We start from the raw sequence: 17,945 nt of genomic DNA, 5'->3' as shown, positions 1-17,945 counted from the left end.
AAAATTCATTACTTGTCATTTTAGAGGATTGCAGGAGGTAGTAGAGAGGAACATGTTTAATTACAAGTCCTATACAAGAAGGGGGTGGGGGAGAGGCAGAGAACAAGCAGGGGAGGGGCAGGGAGAGAGGGAGACACAGAATCCAAAGCAGGCTCCAGGCTCTGAGCTGTCAGCATAGAGCTCAGTGTGAGGCTTGAATTCACGAACTGCGAGATCATGACCTGAGCTGAAGTCAGTCTGTTAAGTGTCCGACTTGCTGTAGGTGTCAGTAACTGAGCCACCCAGGTGCCCCCTGGGTTAGATGACTGTGTTTGCATCAGATCTACTCATTGGCAGGGAGCACAAGCTTTCTCTTGTCTCTTCTTTTTTAAAAAACTTTAAAAAAAATGTTTTATTTCTGAGAGAGAGACAGAGACAGAGACAGCATGAGCAGGGGAGGGGAGGTTCAGAGAGAGAGGGAGACACAGAATCTGAAATAGGCTCCAGGCTCTGAGCTGTCAGCACAGAGCCCGACGCGGGGCTCGAACCCACCAACCGTGAGATCATGACCTGAAGCCGGATGCTTAACCAACTGAGCCACCAGGCGCCCCTCTCCTCTCTCTTCTTAAAAGGGCACTAATTATGTCACGAGGGCCCACCCTCATGACCTGATTACCACCCAGAGGCTCCATGTCCAGCTGCCATTACATTGGGCTTTAGAGTTTCAATATATGAATTTGAAGGAGAGGGAACAAAAATATCCACCCCATAGCACCCAGTGTGAGTTTTATGTGATTCTCTCTTTAACTTGCACACATTTCCTGTAATCTCTGCTTATGTATCTGAGATTCTTGGCCATGGCCTGTGCTCTCAGGAGAGGCTTGAAGTGTACTGTTGGCTACTTCACCATAACCCTGCGTTTTCCTCCTGAAAATGAGTATCCCAGGATGTTCAGGCTTAATAATTTCTCAAAACGTACTCAAGCCTGACTCAACATTTAATGTTGGGAGGCCTCTATTAGTCTTTTCAGATATGAAAAAAGTTCTTCAAAGTTTATTATAATCAGGGCTTGTTTTTTCTTTTACTACCTTTTTTGGAGTGTTTTCTTATTTTCTTCATCTGGTGAGGAGCAGGAAGATTTTCTTTTATGATGTTTTCTTCTTTATTAAGGTTCTCTTCTGAGCACTTACATTGCTCTGTGCAGCCTTCATTTTGTATGATTTCATATCCTTACCAGGTAGCTAAGTGCAAGGATTCTAGTGTCTGTTCCTCTTGTATCTGCTGTGTTAGTTACGTCCACATCTGTGAGGTACATTTGTCCTTTTTTTTGATTTCCGTCCTATCAACTGCCTTTAAGTAGTCTATTTTGATATCAGTCATATTCAAAGGGAGATTTTGATTAAAAAAATAGTTATTTGATCACAGGAAGGTGGTATATAGTTGGTTTTGTTATTCATTCTCATAGTTGTACGTTGACTAGCAGATTGCTCTAGCACCGTCTACTGTTTAGATGACTTATAAGGAAAACGAAATAATTCAGATCTTAGAATTATCTTTTTGGCTTCTTGAAGTGTTTTTGGAGAACTTTAATTTTTTTAGTTCTGTAAGAGCCAAACATTTTTTTTGTTTGTTTAATAGATAAATCATTATAAATGTTTTCACTCAAATATGCCCCTTTTTGTGATGAATCCCAGCACCCTTCATGGCCCATTTCAAAATCCTGATGCTCGTGAAAGCTCTGGCCCTCCCTCATAAAATCTTCCTACCCTTCCTCTCCTCTTCCTCCTCCTCCTCCTCCTCTTCTTAGCTGATCTCTACACACAACATGGGGATCTAACTCAAAACCCTGAGATGGAGAGTTACTACATGCTCTACCAGCTGAGCCAGCCAGGTGCCCCCCTCACGAAATCTAACACCAAACGAATCCTGTCTTCTCAGTAATTCGCGCTTAGAGCACTCCTCTCAGCACCTGGTTTACTGTTTTATTATTTTATTTGTTTTTCTGTGGGTATAGTTTGTTTTTACAAGTAGATTGTAAACTCCTTAAGGTGTGTGGATTGAATCAGTGGGATTTCAATGTTCCTTTTTTTTTTTTTTTTTTTTACCTCGGGCTTCTCAAGGGGTGGATCACACTGTCCTCTGTAGCTGTGGCTTGTGGTCAGGGGCAGTGTCTCCAAGTATGTAGAAAACTCCCTCAGGTGGTTTGATATGGCTCCCCGCCCTCTCCAGGATTTTATTGCGCCCCTTACTTGTAATGCTTAACACCAGGCCGTATACTCTGGGTGTTCAGGAAGTACTTCTGATTGAATGGGACCCTTGGCGGGTGTGGTATGATAGGAAAAAGAGAGGCCTGAAGAGGGTTCGTTGCATATTCTTCCTCCCACCTTTTAATAATTGCAGGTAAACCAATCTCTATAGTCTGTTGTTTTCTCAAATGGAAAATAAGGAGACTGTTACATCAAGGACTTGGTATTAAATACAAAAATCTGTATGTGTTTGTTTTCCTGAAATCAAATTAAGTATAATTCTGTGCTGGTGCAGTTTCTAAGAAAAGTTCACAGTCCATGAAACTTTAACCAGCCCATAGTTAGAAAAGTTTTTTATTTGAGATTGTTTTTACTACTTCCCCAGATTTTAAAGTAATCTTTTGATGAAGCATTGCTAAGAGTGATTCCCCTGCCACCCCATCTTACTTGGCAGTATGAAAGGTTGTCAACCTTATCTTTGTCTTTATAATTTGTTTATTATTATTATTATTTAATGTTTTATTTATTTTTGAGAGAGAGAGAGAGAGAAAGAGAGACAGTATGAGCAGGGGAGGGTCAGAGAGAGAAGGAGACACAGAATCCGAAGACTCTGGCTGTCAGCACAGAGCCCGATGCAGGGCTCGAACCCACGAACCGTGAGATCATGACCTGAGCTGAAGGCAGATGTTTAACCGACTGAGCCACCCAGGTGCCCCTGTCTTTATAATTTGAAAGAAATTTATCTGTTAAATCCAGAAGTCAGAGATAACATGCTTTCTACCTTAAAAAAATCTGTGACTGCCCTTTGGGGACAGGTTTCAATATATTTATTTGTTAGCTCAAGCTTGTGAATATACCTTTTCAAAGATTCAGTGTTTACTAATATGTATTTTGTCTGCTTGAGTTATCAGTTTCTGATAGAGGTATGTTAAATTTCTCATTGGAATTTACTTTCTCAAATGGTCATTTTTTACTGGGTGTGTTTTTGAGGTTATGATATTACTATTCAGATGTATGAATGTTAAATGTTCTTGGTGGATTATTCCTTTGCTTGTTATAATGTGTCTCTTTATTCTTCTTAATACTTTCTTTCCTTTACTCTGATAAATTTTGACTTTTAATTGTGAAATGAGCAGTGTGAATAAGTAATTGATTTCGCCTGTCTGAATTTCATCTTTTCTTATCATTTTTTCCTACGGCTTTTCCCCCCTTCTGTTAGAGGCCTAGTTTTTTGCATTCCCTTCCCTTTTTCTTCCTTCTTTGTTTGGAACCATAGATTATATTTCTGTTCTTTTCGTGGTTACTATTAAAATTTTCAGCTGCCTTGTTTTCAACAAAACCGGCAGCCAGCTCCAACTTCCATGAGGGAAGTCTGGTACCTGGTCGCTCCCTGGGGAGCACTTTTAGCTTCATTTTCCTGCCAAGGAGATGTTTATCTTTCTTGTGTGTGGTCTCACCTTTGTCTTTTGGTTTTTGCTTTTCTACAGTGTCTTTTCTACAATTGGCTGTGTGTTTAGAGGAGGGAGATTTTCCCTGCTCTACCCATTTTTACCCCCTCCGGTCCGCATACCTGTGCATTGTAGTTGCTAACTGGTTGTTATACATCTTGTTCCTTCTATTTGTTTTAGTGTGAGCCACTTTTCTCAGCTTCAGGTGGAAGGGAGAGAAAGAACAGGAGCCCCCAAGCCCACGGGAGGCCTTTTCGCGGACTGTCCGCAGCAGGCTGGGGGGAGCGCTCGATGTTAGAGCCGGAGGGATGCACAGAGAACTCATTGCTGGACAGAGCAACTGGGGGGGCCTCAGGAGAAGTGATGGACTTTCCGAATTGTGTTCCCGTTGTAGTAGACTGGCTCCATTTTGCTCCATTTGTTAGCCGTTTTGCTGTGTCCGCATTAAAGCATTATAAGGATGCCACTTCTTTTTTCTGGGAAACAGGAGGGCTACCCTGCATGTTGTAACTCTGATGATGGCGACGGAGTTTTACAGACCTTCCTGTTCTCACCCAGAGCTTGCTAGGACAGGTCTGCGACAGGGGCGGTTCTGAAGGGCACCAGACTACAGATGAGTTTAGTGCCTGGATGTGTTTCACAAATTACTCTACCATCTTCCCCTTTCGGGGGATTGATGTTCATTATGCAGAGAGGAGGGAGCTGATTAAACCAGTAAGCCTGAGAGCTCTTGGTGCTGCAAGTTTGAGAACTTACTTCTCTGGCTAGTAAATGATTTTCAGGCGTTTAAAAAAAAAAAGCATGGGGAAAGAATTGAGCAGTTTGGGGATGATAATTAGGATTGGCAGGTAGGAGGCTGATGTCCTTCATAATCTTCCCCAGGGTTAGCCCTTTTAAAGCATCATTATCCACACTGTCTAAAAGCACTGCTTGTGCATGTGTGTGTGTGTGTGTGTGTGTGTGTGTGTGTGTGTGAGGTGGTTGAGAGATGGAGAGTGGGACTGAGCTGGGATGCAGACCTCCCTGTCAGTGATGTCAGTCTGGAAATCGGACACTGCCTGTTAAGTCAACTTCTATTGGGTTTGAGTGTTTATTGTAAGATGAAGAATGGGAAGCATTTATTGGTGGATTTCTGAAAGCCAAACTTGGAGCCAGGCCTCTGCTGTGGTAGCTGTGTTGCCAGAAAGAAGTTTGTATTCATTTGTGCTCCCTAGTGATGAAACAAAGGGATCTGGTATAGCTCTTAAATTTGACCCTGGTGTATTGTAGTTTTGACATTTGTTTGACTCTTTTTGGTTTAGCTCTCTGAATTATACCTAAAGGAAGGCTTTCTGCATGAAAGACCCAATTTAAGAACTCTTAGTAGGTGCAGATTTCAAAGAAGCTGTTTGATACAGCTTTCAGACTCCCTCTAAGTACACTGACCAACATGTTCTTTTTAGTAAGTGGGGTTGTCGGGCAGCTAGATTGTAAGGCTTATTTGATTAGTCTGGCTTCATGGGAATAAAGATGCCCAGCAAATGTCTGCTTATATTATAGAAGGAAAATGATCCTGAAATCTATTCTTTCCTACAAGGAGATAATTTCAGATAATAAAGATCTTTTATTTTTCCATATTAAGGAATAAACGTGCCTGTTGCCATATATTATTTGGATTTAAAAATGATCTGTTATAGTTGAATTTTTTAACAATGAAATTTTAGTCAGAGTAGGATTGTTAGGAATGTTTATGCTACTTGCTTTTTTAAAATCCTTGAAGCTAATAAAACAAGAAAATTGAGACATAGTTTTCGTTGAGGTAAAGAGAACAGTTTTGGTTTAGGAAAGACAGCCTATCACTGTTGAGCTCTACATTATGGAGAGGCTTTCTGTGTGCTGGGCACTCTAGGGTTCTGGGGTAGAGGGATGATCTCCTCCTTAGGGGAACTTGGATCTTAAACCAGTGTTTTCTAGGTCCCCAAGATCTTCCTAGAAAAAATGACCTGAGTAGTGTTTCAAGATTAAGCATAATTACATGGGTTTCTTTGTTGCAGGGCTTATAAAAGTCTAATAGAGGTATGTGAGTTGTGAATTTCTGAGCAGGAGCTATCCTAAGCAACATTTCTAAAACTTGAAATAGTGGTAGGGTTTTAATGTCTCCCTAAATGGACAACTAATCTTGTGACTATTTTAAGCAACTCTTACCTATATTTGTAATATTTAAGAGGAGTGATTTCCAGGGGCGCCTGGGTAGTTCAGTTCGTTAAGTGTCCAACTCTTGATTTTGGCTCAGGTCATAATCTCACATGATCTCTGTGGGATCAAGCCATGCATGGGATGCTGAGCCTGCTTGGGATCCTCTTTTTCCTATCTTGCCCCATCCCTGCTCACTCTCTCAAAATAAATAAACAAACTGTGTGTGTGTGTGTGTGTGTGTGTGTGTGTGTGTGTGTGTATGATATAAAGAGTAATGATTTCCAAAGGTAGTTAATCATCGGATTTATGTTGGGTGCTTAGAAATTAAAAAAAATCAAACTTCTGAGTGGATAGTAAGTTTATATGCTTTAAAATTCAAAGAGTGTACATTGGCTTACAGTGGAAAGTCTGCCTTCCTGCCCTGTTCCTAGCTGCCTACTTCCTTTTCTCATTGGTGATTACTGTTACTCCTTCCAGAGATATTTCATGTGTGTGCCATAACTTATTTAACCAGAATATAAATCACAGCAGCTTGCATTTGGAGATTTCTGGTTTAGTAGTTTTGAGTGGAATATATCTTTTACAGTGTCCCTTAGAGATTGTGATGATTAGCTAGATTTAGACACTATTATTTAAGGTGGTACACATTACTTTTACATGTGGTATATTACCAATTCATAAGACAACTGTCTGAAACAGATATGGTAACGACCATTTTCTGCATGGATGGAAAATTAAAAAAAAATTTTTTTAATGTTTTATTTATTTCTGAGAGAGACAGATAAAGCATGTACAGGGGAGGGTCAGAGAGAGAGGGAGACACAGAATCTGAAGCAGGCTCCAGGCTCTGAGCTAGCTGCCAACACAAGAGCCTGAAGCGTTGCTCGAACCCCTGAACCGTGAGATCATGACCTGAGCTGAAGTTGGATGCCCAACCAACTGAGCAACCCAGGTGCCCCCTGCATGGATGGAAAATTGAGGGCAGATATTAAATGACCTATTCAAGGTCATGCTCTGTCTTTTTTAATGTGGAGCTGAGACTCAAATCCCAGGGCTGTTTGCAGGTATCTAGGTGGGACCAGGCTGCCACTCCCTGATTTCATGGCCACAGTGCTGGTGAATGGCTAAATAGCAACAATAACACCACCACCAAACCAGAGAAAAAAAAGTTAATACAGATGTTATATCCTGTTTTGGTACTGTATTAGTTAGAATATTTTATTGGATTATTTGCCAGCAGATGACCAGTGATTAGACTTTCTCTCCTTTGTATTTTCAGGCACTTAGCCCATTAGACTCATGTTATCAGTTTCCAGCGCTTAAATAGGAGACTGCACCCTGACTTTTATCTGTAATTATGCTTTCTGATGAGCTCTTTCTCTCTCTCTCCCTCCCTTCCCATTGCTTCCAGCTTCCTTTTGGCCCCTTGAGCACTTTTCCCTAATCCCAATCCAGATGAATCCATTGAGGAGAGAGGGAGGGAAGAAGAAAGGAGACTATTCTCTAGGTGAAGGGGGCAGAGAGTATCCTAGGCCATGAAGTACTGACTGATTTTCGTCACTGTTTGGTAAACTCTGTAGATGATTCTCAGAGTCTCACAAATCCTTCATGCTATTGCAGGGCCATTTGAATTAGGGCAGAGCCTCTGGGGGGTTATTTTGTAGGACAACATTCCTTTGGTGTATTTTTAAAAACCTGTTCTCACAGTATTGGTCACATAAGAGAACATCTAAAAATCTTTAAAAATAGCTATGAATCCATCATTTTGAGGCAGTTGTGACTTAGAGCCAAGACACATGAATGTCCACTCATTGGTTCAGCCACCCATCCGTTGGCACACAGTTACTAGGGATTTGCTATGTGCCAGGGCCTGGGGATTTCGAAGTTAGTAAAACATGTTTCTTGCCTTCATAGAACGTGTCAGGCTGTGAAAGAGGCAAACGTTTCATCAAACGTTGTTCAGCAAACAAGTAGTTACATCATATGAAGTGCTCTGGAGGAAGTGTGCCCCTCAAGTATAAAGTAGGATTCAGAGAAATGCCTAGTTTAGTTTGGAGTGAAAGGTAAGTTAAGGTTTCCCAGGTTGTTTCAGCCTAGCCTTGAGGGGCTACTAGCTAGATGCGTAGAAGGCAGTGGCAGTGTGTAGTTACTCTAAGCTGAGGAAATAGGTGTGTTTAGAACAGTCAGAGAGTAGTTTATGAGTATAATCTATAACCTGGTTAAGGAATTGTGAGAGGATAGTGATGTTTGGATATAGAATACTCTGGAAGAGTGAAGAGGTGAGATTTGAGATGTAGAAAGGGCAAGAAGAGGAATTTTTCATGCTTTTTGAAATAAAAACCCATGCACAAGAAACAAAGGAATTATTGTGCATATACAGATTTCTAATACCAAGAATTCCCAGACTTAGCTCTCATTCCCTGGGTCCTATTCCCTGGATCCTCAGAATTTGAATTGGGCCCTATTTAGTTTGGCAACAGTTAAGCTAGAACTTGGTTTGAGCTGCAAAATATAGCAGGCTATCCAAGGATAAAGAACATAGTTCAGTAGTGATATTGGTTGCCATTTATTGAGCATTTAAATTCTTGACTCTTTCCAAGGTAAATCACAAAATTATCTTTAATCCTTATAGCAGCACTACCAGACAAGTAGTTTTATCCCCATTTAACAGACCAAAAAACCTTCCAAGTTCTGGGACGTGAAAGTAAGTTTGCCCAGAGTTACAGAGGCAGTTAACAGTAGGGATGGACTCGAACCCAGGTTGGTTTGTCTGAAACCACAGCTCATCTCTGTGCTCCCCCCCTGCAGCTGTGGTTCCTAGGGCAGATGGAATGGCAGCTCAGGGATGTAAAATGACCATTTCAAAAGCAGTCAAACTATTTCATTTTTGATGTTAATGTTATCAAGATCCTTCATTACAAATACAACCTCCTAAATTGTCTTGTTTCTATGGAAAAGTCAGATTTCATTACAGGTATTTTACTTCAGTTTCCGGTTCTATCTCAGGGATCAAGTAACTTGCCAAATGTCAGTCGTTGTCCTGTGATGCGTATCAGTTGTCTCATGACACATTTGATTTGTATTTAGAGTTAAAGTTGGGATTGTAACTGTTTGAATACATTATCTGCACCTGCAGATACTTCATAGTGAACAGTGTTGCAGAGATTCAGAATGTGGATATGGCCTAAGGGTGAAGAAAACCAAGAATTTTCTCTTGAATATTAGGTTGGATGCTGTGTATTTGGATGGAGCTCAAAAGAAGTCTTCTCGACCTGTTCGTATAGTTTGATTCTTGTACGTTTGTGTAGTCTTACTGTTTAACCAAGTTGGAATTAGGCAGAAGGACTTAAAGCAATTGTCAAGAAGAATTAACATATAAAGGCCATATCTTGTATCTTTTTCTACCAAATTTCTTGTCCATTTGGCATGAGTATTTCCCTTTTCCTGTTTTGAATGGAGCTGAAAATAACATGGTATTTTGGCTTTAAAGGAAAATGACTCATTTTGTTGTGTTCGGCATTTAGTTTCTCAGAGATGTGTTTGATTTTCAAATGGCACAGGAGTTAGAAATTTTGGTCTCCTTTTCATTTTATTAGGAAAAATGTTATTTATGACACTAGATAGGAGTTTGTAAGCAGGATATTTTCCAGGTTAGGGGAAGAAATTATTTGTAAGTAAGTAAATTTGTAAGTAGAATGCCATTTTTTTCCTGTGATAGTTTACAGAACATTTCTGCAACATGGATTTTCTCATTTTAGTTTTATATAACTCTATTTATTTTGAGAGAGGCAGAGACAGTGTGAATTGGGGGAGGGGCAGTGAGATAAGGAGACAGAGAATCCCAAGCAGGCTCCAATCTGTCAGCACAGAGCCCTACGCAGGGCCTGAACTCAAAAAACCATGAGATCATGGCCTGATCTGAAACCAAGAGTCCGACCCTTAACTGACTGAGCCACCCTGGCACCCCATTTTATAGAATTCTTTTAACTGTTGTAGCTGAAAACCATTTTAGGGGAAATACTTTAAAGAATTTTCCGTTAAAAAATATGCCATTTAATGAATTTATAGTAATTATTTAGAAACTTATTTTCTTTTTGGTCTTGAATGTATCTTGAAGGTGAATGTCCTGTCATTTATTTAGGGTAAAGCGAACACATTACATAAACTAGCATTTGTCATCTCCATAAGCATGAAGTATGTATAGAAGTCCTATCCATAATTGTCATTCAGGAAGCTGACAGATGGGTTTTCCCTCTGTAAGAGCTGTCATTTGTGTGATTTGGGGTCTTTTAATAGTAAAGTCGGATGTTGGCTGCTTAGCTTAGTTTTCTTCGGGTAGGCAAAAAGCAAGAAAAGTCAGGCCACTATTTTAGAAGTTGTAAAGCCAAATTTAAAGAAATAAGATGCGCTTATGGCTGAGCAAAGATATGTTAGGGATCACTGTACACGCTGAGATTTGATTTATAAACCTGTAGTCAGATTCCTGTTCAGTGAGCAAATACCTTCTTCAGAGATTGGGAGGAATAATCCTTCCATATCAATGGTCTCAAACTCCGGTGCCTACAGGTACTGGGTACCTCTCTTGTCACCATAAGGGGAAGAAATAAGCTCAGTTGCTAGATCTCATTTTTCAAAAGAAGCTAAAAACATGAAATTCTATGTTAAATCTTTCAAGTTTAAATGTTGGCCAAGAATCTTTAAAAATCTTTAAAAAATGTAAAATGCTATGTGATTCAGCATCATGTGTACATCTGTAGGCTGGCAGTTTATGAGGCTCCCTCTGCTGCCTTTTAGTAATTGACTAGCTTTTGCATATAAATCTTAGGGAGGCCCTTCTGTATCCTTGTCCCCACCGCTGCCTTTTCTGTTGAAAACCATTGGCAAGTGAATTATAGTCACTTAATGTCTTTCACGGGAGTTTAATACTATCAGGGAGGCACTATTAAAATTTTAAATCTGCTTTATGCTACTTCATGTTACTTTACTGTGCTATTTTATATTTAAACGGAATCATGCATGGGTAAATCATGTATTGAGTGCAAGACAGACCAGTGGGTTTTAGTATAACAATATGGAAAGTTCACTGATAGGGTTTCAGATTCCACATTGCAACCAACCTTTAAGAAACTATTACTTGTTGAGTTTTGGTGTAGTATCAAAGAATGTCCTTAATTTTAAAAGTATTTTAAAAATGCTTGATTAGATTATTTTGGTTGACATTTGTGGCTGTGTTAGTAAGAAGAATGAACAATTGTTGTTTTCCAACATTGATTTAGTATTGGCCATTTGAATGACACTGTGCATTTTAGAACAGAATACTGCAGTTCTCAGAGTGTGGTCTGCGGACTCTGTGAATCCCCACCTAAAAGGCTTGCAAGGCTAAGGTAATTTTTGTCAGTATGTAATGAGTTTATTGTTTTTGAAATAAATATTCAAATACTGTCTCAATATTTAATACTATAAATATCAGTGTTTGTGACCCTCATAAACAAAAGGATTTTGATGTTTTCAGTTGTTAAGAGTCTTAAGTGGTTCTAAGATAAAATTTTGAGAATCCTTAAAGTACGTTATGAGGGATTGGGAACGGAAGCTGTTGGGAAGACTCTGAAGGAATATTTGGGGAGGTGAAAAACATGTATCCAGGGGTTCTGTTTACTTTTAGAGGAAACCTTTCATAGGAGAAATACAAAGAAATAAACTTAATGGTCTGTGTCTTCTTGAAGTCTGAAATATTTTGTTTCTGGTAAATTTTTAGTTTCTCTTTGGCCTTTACCATAATCTTACTCTTTGGTTCCTTAATGTTAAACTTTGTGAAGTTTTCTGTGGTCAGCTGTGACATGAGAAAAATTCAGGACAAAAATAGAAGTTTTTAATATAGACAAATTTATTTAGTTTATTAATGTAAGATTATGGCCTCACATTTTTGCTGTGAAAATGAGGTGTGGTGATATTTTTTTTAACGTGTGTGTTGTCCAAATAGCTACATTGCTGCTTTTATTATTCATCTACCCCCATTCCCATTTACCATTTTGGAAATTCTAAAGCTGGGAAACCCATGATCAAGGTTAACTAAATGCAGGCAGAAGCAATACAAAATGGATTTTTAAAAATGTATCCAAAAGTTGAATGTCTTGAAGTCAGATTTTAGACATACAGTGAAAGAGTCTTTCATAATCACAGAGATGAAGAGAATCATCCCTATGTAGGTACTTTTTGCTTGGGCCAAGGCAGCCCTACTCTTTCCAGGTTAGGCTCTTCCCCACCATCCTCAGTCCTGTTGGTCAAGGTAGCTCCTAATATTTAAGTCGTAACACAGAGTGGGTGGGTAGTAAGAAAGGTTTTGGAAAAACTAATCCACAGTGTAGATGAGAAGACTCCATTGACCCCTTGCATTTTATACCCACGACCTCCTAAAGAGGCTTCCCTATGAACATGCCTTAGGTGGTTTGCTGTTGGCTTGCTCTGGGCTGTAAAAAGGGGTGTTGGGATTGGATGCCCTCTGGACTGGATTGAATAAGGCAGCACCAGATTTTAAGTTATCTGGTGGGGCTGGAAATATTCCTACTAGATGCTGGCACAGTTAAATAACCATGTAAAAATGCCCTCTGCAGCTTTGCCCAAAACATAGTCTTTTCTCCCAGTGACAGTGGCTGGCAGGTGGGACCACCAGATGATAGCTTTAATTTGATGTCAGTGATAATGTTGAATAGCTGGCATGCAAAGAGACCATTCAGAGGTGGCAGTGTATATGGTATGACGTGTTAGTTGTGTAAAAGAACAATGTGAAAGTTACGGACTGAGTGTCTGTACTTACAAAAGTACAGGGTGAGATAGCAGAGAAGACCTTAAGTTTGACATCTGTCTAGCAACATAGTTGCTTAAAAAAAGTTATATGTAATTTCATTGCTTCTTGAGTTCTAGGCTTTAAGATTTAGAGAGGTTTCTTCTGAGGAAATGCCAGAAATATTCAAATACTGTAGGAATTTGAATTCTTTTTCTAGAAGAAGATAATCTGGGCAGATTTTTATTGTACGATTTGGTGTTGTAGCTAACCTTTACTGTTGGCTGTTGTTTTTTTATATGGATTATTAAGCCCTTTACTCCAAAATAAAATGATAAGGGTATGCAAAAGTCTTATTCCATAGATGGATAGGTAGAGGTTGAAGTGAAGTCATTTTAAAAGCAGTATACTAATTGTGATTATTAAGTAAGTAGTAAGTTATTTAATGTTTTCTCTGTGTTAACTTGTCTGCTTATAACAGTTATATGGGCAGGTGTCCTGAAAGAAACCTGTATATTTGCATTTTTCTTATTATTTTATTATTTATTATTTTATTTTATTTATTTTTTTGGGGGGAGGGGTAGGGGCAGAGAGAGAGGGAGACATAGAAGCCAAAGCAGTCCTCAGGCTCTGAGCTGTCAGCACAGAGCCTGATGCGGGACTTGAACCTGTGAACCACAAGATCATGACCTGAGCTGAAGTCAGATGCTTAAACCGACTGAGCCACACAGGTGCCCCTCTTGCCTGTTTTAAACTTTAGTTTGAGGTAGAAGACGTAGGGAGTTAATTTTGTCGAGATTAGGATCAGGAACGGTTTCTTCTTCTGAAATGAGTTGTATATGAGTATTATATATTTTTTGCTGTTGGAACTGTGTCTAAAGAAGTGCAAGAGTGGGGGAAAGACTTGTTTTTATCCTTTCTTCTCTTAGAGTCTCTGAAGCCAGTTCAGAGAGAAGGAAATGAATGCAAAGCAGACATGAGGGTACTCTTGTGAGGGAGAAGTTGTTGGTTTCTGTAGGAAGAAAAGTAGGGCTGTCAGGAAAAAGTTCATGGAGGAGGGAACATTTGAGCTGGGCCTGAAATAAGTAGGAGCGAGGCTGGTAGAAATGTGCTGGTGGCAGATTTTGTCAATTTTCCACCATTAAGGTGATTACTGGTAAACATGAAATATGGGAAGATGTACCCTTTCTTACAGTTGCAGATATATGAAGGCCATCATCTTGTAGAAGCTGGTGTGTCAGGAATATCTTTCTCTCCTGGAGAATTGAAGCTTTGGGGGGATCTAAATTAACCTAATTTTTTTGGTTTTAGAAATTCAAGAAATCCATCAGGTTTCATTCAGTGTAGGGGCATGTATGTCTGAATATGCAGGTGTGAGAGGGCGGCTCAGTGAGAAGATGAATTCTCTTTGAAATTAGAATATTAAATTTGGGGAAAAGGAGACTGAACTTATAGATTTTTGGGGCAGCAGTAAAATATGTTAGATTCCAGTAGGTTATACTTTGATTTCTTGCTTCTCTTGTTTTTTTCAAATGTTTATTTATTGGGGGCACCTGAGTGGCTCAGTCGGTTAAGCTTCTGATGACTTTAGCCCAGGTCATGATCTTGAGGTTTGCAAGTTCGAGCCCTACATTGGGCTCTCTGCTGTCAGCCTGGACCCTGCTTTGGATCCACTGTTTCCCTCTCTCTGCCCCTGCCCTGCTTGTGCTCTCTCTCTCTCTCAAAAATAAATAAAACATTAAAAAAATCAAATAAATATTTTGAGAGAGAGCACACGTACTCATGCACACACAAGCAGGGGAGGGATGGGGTGAGGAGGAGCAGAGGGAGAGGGAGAGAGAGAATCCCAGGCAGGCTCCATGCTCAGCACAGAGCCTGACATTGAGGCTTGATCTCATGACTGGTGAGATCACAGCCTGAGCTCATATATCAAGATGTGGACACTTAACCAACTGAGCCACCCAGGCATCTCTCTTGTCTCTTTTTAAGTACCAGTTTTTTGTTACCTTGGTGCTTTAAGAAAAAAATTCCAGCCTTTGGATCTGTAAAATGCCTATAAATATAAAGGAATGAAATAGGTTATTGAATTGGAATATAGAATAAATCTTTGGTGTAGGAGTACTAAGGATTGTCAGGAGCTTATTGCTTATTGCTATCCATTGTGTGTTACAGCCATTTCACAAAGGCTTTCCTGCCTGTCCCTGAATGAGATTAAATGCTGACTTATGAGGTTATTTTGTAATGTTATGCTATACTCCTAAAATTGTTTTCCATCACAATCACATGTAAAGATTTATTCTGAAATGGAATTTGGTGAGTTCTAGGGTAGTTTTCCTTTTTTTTTTTTTTTTAAACAAGGGAGATTTTTTTTGTTCATGTTGCTACTAGAGGGAATATATTTAATGACTTTAAGCATCATTGTAAGCTTTTGGAGAAAGACCCTTAAAGTAGATGAGTGCCTAATAATCATGTAGAGACATTTAGTAATTTAGTACATGAATGTGATCATTGGTCTGCAACGATTCTGTGATTTGTGTCTGCTAAGGAGTCTATAGTGTAAAAGGGGGAACTTAAATACCCTTTATTTTATTTTAGTTTAATTTTAGTTTTATAATGTTTGTTTATTTTGAGAGAGAGTTTGAGCATGGGAGGAGCAGAGAGAGAGAGAGAGAGAGAGGGAGAGAATCCCAGGCAGGCTGTGGGTTGTCAGCGCAGAGCCTGAAGAGGGGCTCATTCCCACGATCATGAGCCCCCCAGGCATCCTAATACTCTTTTTGTTTGTTTGTTTGTAGGTTTCTTTGTCATTATTATTTGGGATTTATTCTTAGGGGACCAATTTAGTCCTAATAATGGTTTTAATATTTGCAAGAATGATATATTTTGGTAAATTTGGGGGATTAAATTTAAGAAATTAAAAAAATTGGTATTTGGGGAAACATCCTAAATGTCCATGTAAAATCAGTTTGTATATGAAAGTTTCAGATGGGTTAGATGAAATCAAATATGACAGTAGATGATACTCCCACTTAAACTTTATGTATGTACCTCCCCCCCCCCCATATATGTATTTGTTTTTCATTCTTAAGAATTCCAGGACTGAAAAGAACCACAGATGACTATTTATCTTCCCTTACATGGGTGAGAAGAACATGAGCCTTAACAGACTCAGATGAGCCCAGTTAGTAGTTGATGAGCTGGGAGTCAGCCTCAGATTTCTTGCTATCCAGTGGGCGTTGTTTACAGTACAGATGGGGTACATTTCCTACGTGGTTAGGAGTCCACTGTGATTTTTAAGATTAGAACATCGAACTGGTGGTAGTAACCATTTTCTTCTAGCCCCTCAGTGGCCTGAAATTTGCTGTTGAGTTCTTGACTTAGTACTTTAGCAATTCGATGTTTCCAGAGCTTATTTAGTGTTACAAATATTTTGTATGTGGGATGATATTTGGAGCTAAGAAAGCAGCATTTAATTTTTAAAATCAGTTATTCCGCAGTTTGAAAAGACTTTGATAATTTTTATCTGCCCCCGACTCCTCTCTCTCCTTCACAACTGTGTACTTTGTGAAAGCTCTCCATTCAGTGTTGGTTGAAGAAAAAAGAATGGGGTTGAAATGGGTTTAGTTGTATGCAAGAAAACACGTACCTTCTCAGAGTGTCACTACTGTGGGTTTTTAAAAAAGTAAAACCTTTCTTAGCCTTCTACCTCCGGCTCTGCCCCTTTCTCTGCTCCAGGGATTATGAAAGAGCCTCCCAGGGGCGCCTGGGTGGCTCAGTCAGTTGAGCGCCCCACTTTGGCTCAGGTCATGATCTCACGGTTCATGGGTTTGAGCCCCGCGTTGAGTTTTGTGCTGACAGCTCAGCTCAGATCCTGGAGCCTGCTTCAGATTCTGTGTCTCCCTCTCTCTCTGACCCTTCCCTGCTAGCTCGCTTGCTCGCTCCCCCTCCCCTCCCTCTCCCCCCCTCCCCTCCCCCTCCCCCCTCTCAGAAATAAATAAAACATTAGAAAAAAAATGAAAGAGCCTCCCAGTTTATTTTATCCCCATTTTCTAGTTGATCTTCTCTCAGAGCTCATGAATCCCATAGTGCTTTATTCTTAACAACGGTATTTTATCTCTTGGAACACAGAAGAAGCGTGCCTTGTAAATGAACAAACTGGGTTTTGGTGAAAGGCTTGACTTTACAGGACAAGGAAAACACATTGTGTTAATGAAAGTAAATGCAACAGTAGGCACCACAAATGAAAATGTGTTTTATTTGGGGCCAGTTCACACGTGGTCAGGTGCTGTTCTTTGGGAGTGAGAATAAAGTCACCAGTGAGTGGGAGAGAAGTTAAGTATGGCATCATCTGAAAGTAATTCTTGGCTTAGGAGAAAGATTCAGATTGGAAAGTAACTGTATGTATGTTAGTGTTTGAAAGATGCTCCTCAGCATTAAACAGTGGATAGAATTTATAGGATAGAGTAATGTTGAAAGATAGCTGGATCCTACTAGAATGTCTGTTGATATAATTAGATCATTTGCCCATATATTATTTATGGCAACTTTTTAATCCTAAGCTGTCTTTAAGATATGATTTATTTTTGGAGTATGCATACCACTTTCATCTCTTAGTACAAATGCTTGAAATTTGATTTTCTGTATTTTTGTCACTTTTTAGAAAGCAAAATTCAGGTAATTTCCTATCTAATGTTTTAATTTTTTTCTATTGCTTTCTAAAGTTCTGTTTATCTTTAAGAGAGTTATTTATGAAAAAGTTTTGAAAGACTGTGCCGTTGTTTTGGTAACTTAATAGAAGTTGACAGAAGTGCCTAGTTTAAATGAGTATCACAGTATTTTATATTCAAGACTGTTTCTTTGAGAGAAACTGCAAAGTCCTAATAGATATTATGAGTTAATGTCTTTTAGTTATTTAGCCCCTTGAGATTTTTCGAAGCATATTCCACATACTTGGAGGTTTGTGTGCACCCCAGTGTTTATGACATTATCAGCATTAGCCAAATTATGGGAGGAGTCCAAATGTCCACCGATTGATGAATGGCTAAAGAAGTGGTATGTATACATAATGGAATAATACCCAGCCATCAAAAAGAATGAAATCTTGCCATTTGGAATGATGTGGATGGAGCTGCTCAGAGTGATTTATGCTAAGCGAAATGAATCCAGTCAGGGAAAGACCAGTATGATTTCACTCACCATATGGAATTTGAGTAACAAAACAAATGAACATGGGGGAAACGAAACAAAAGGGGGTGGGGAGACAAACCATAAGGGACTCTTAACTATAGAGAACAAACTGCGGGTTGATGGAGGGAGGAG

At 39.5% G+C, this 17,945-nt stretch overlaps 1 protein-coding gene across 5 annotated transcripts in view; it reads left to right on the top strand.

The window, feature by feature from the left end:
- The window catches only part of UBR5 (ubiquitin protein ligase E3 component n-recognin 5), a 137,374-nt gene that overhangs the window by 24,798 nt on the left and 94,631 nt on the right, over window positions 1–17,945 (top strand). The window lies entirely within an intron of this gene.

The sequence above is a fragment of the Hyaena hyaena genome, unplaced genomic scaffold (genome assembly GCF_003009895.1).
Source record: "Hyaena hyaena isolate Hyena2069 unplaced genomic scaffold, ASM300989v1 scaffold_79, whole genome shotgun sequence".
In the NCBI taxonomy this organism is placed as follows: Eukaryota; Metazoa; Chordata; class Mammalia; order Carnivora; family Hyaenidae; genus Hyaena; species Hyaena hyaena.
The sequence above is the reverse complement of the archived record's forward strand: the minus strand, read 5'-3'. Positions and strand labels throughout refer to the sequence as shown.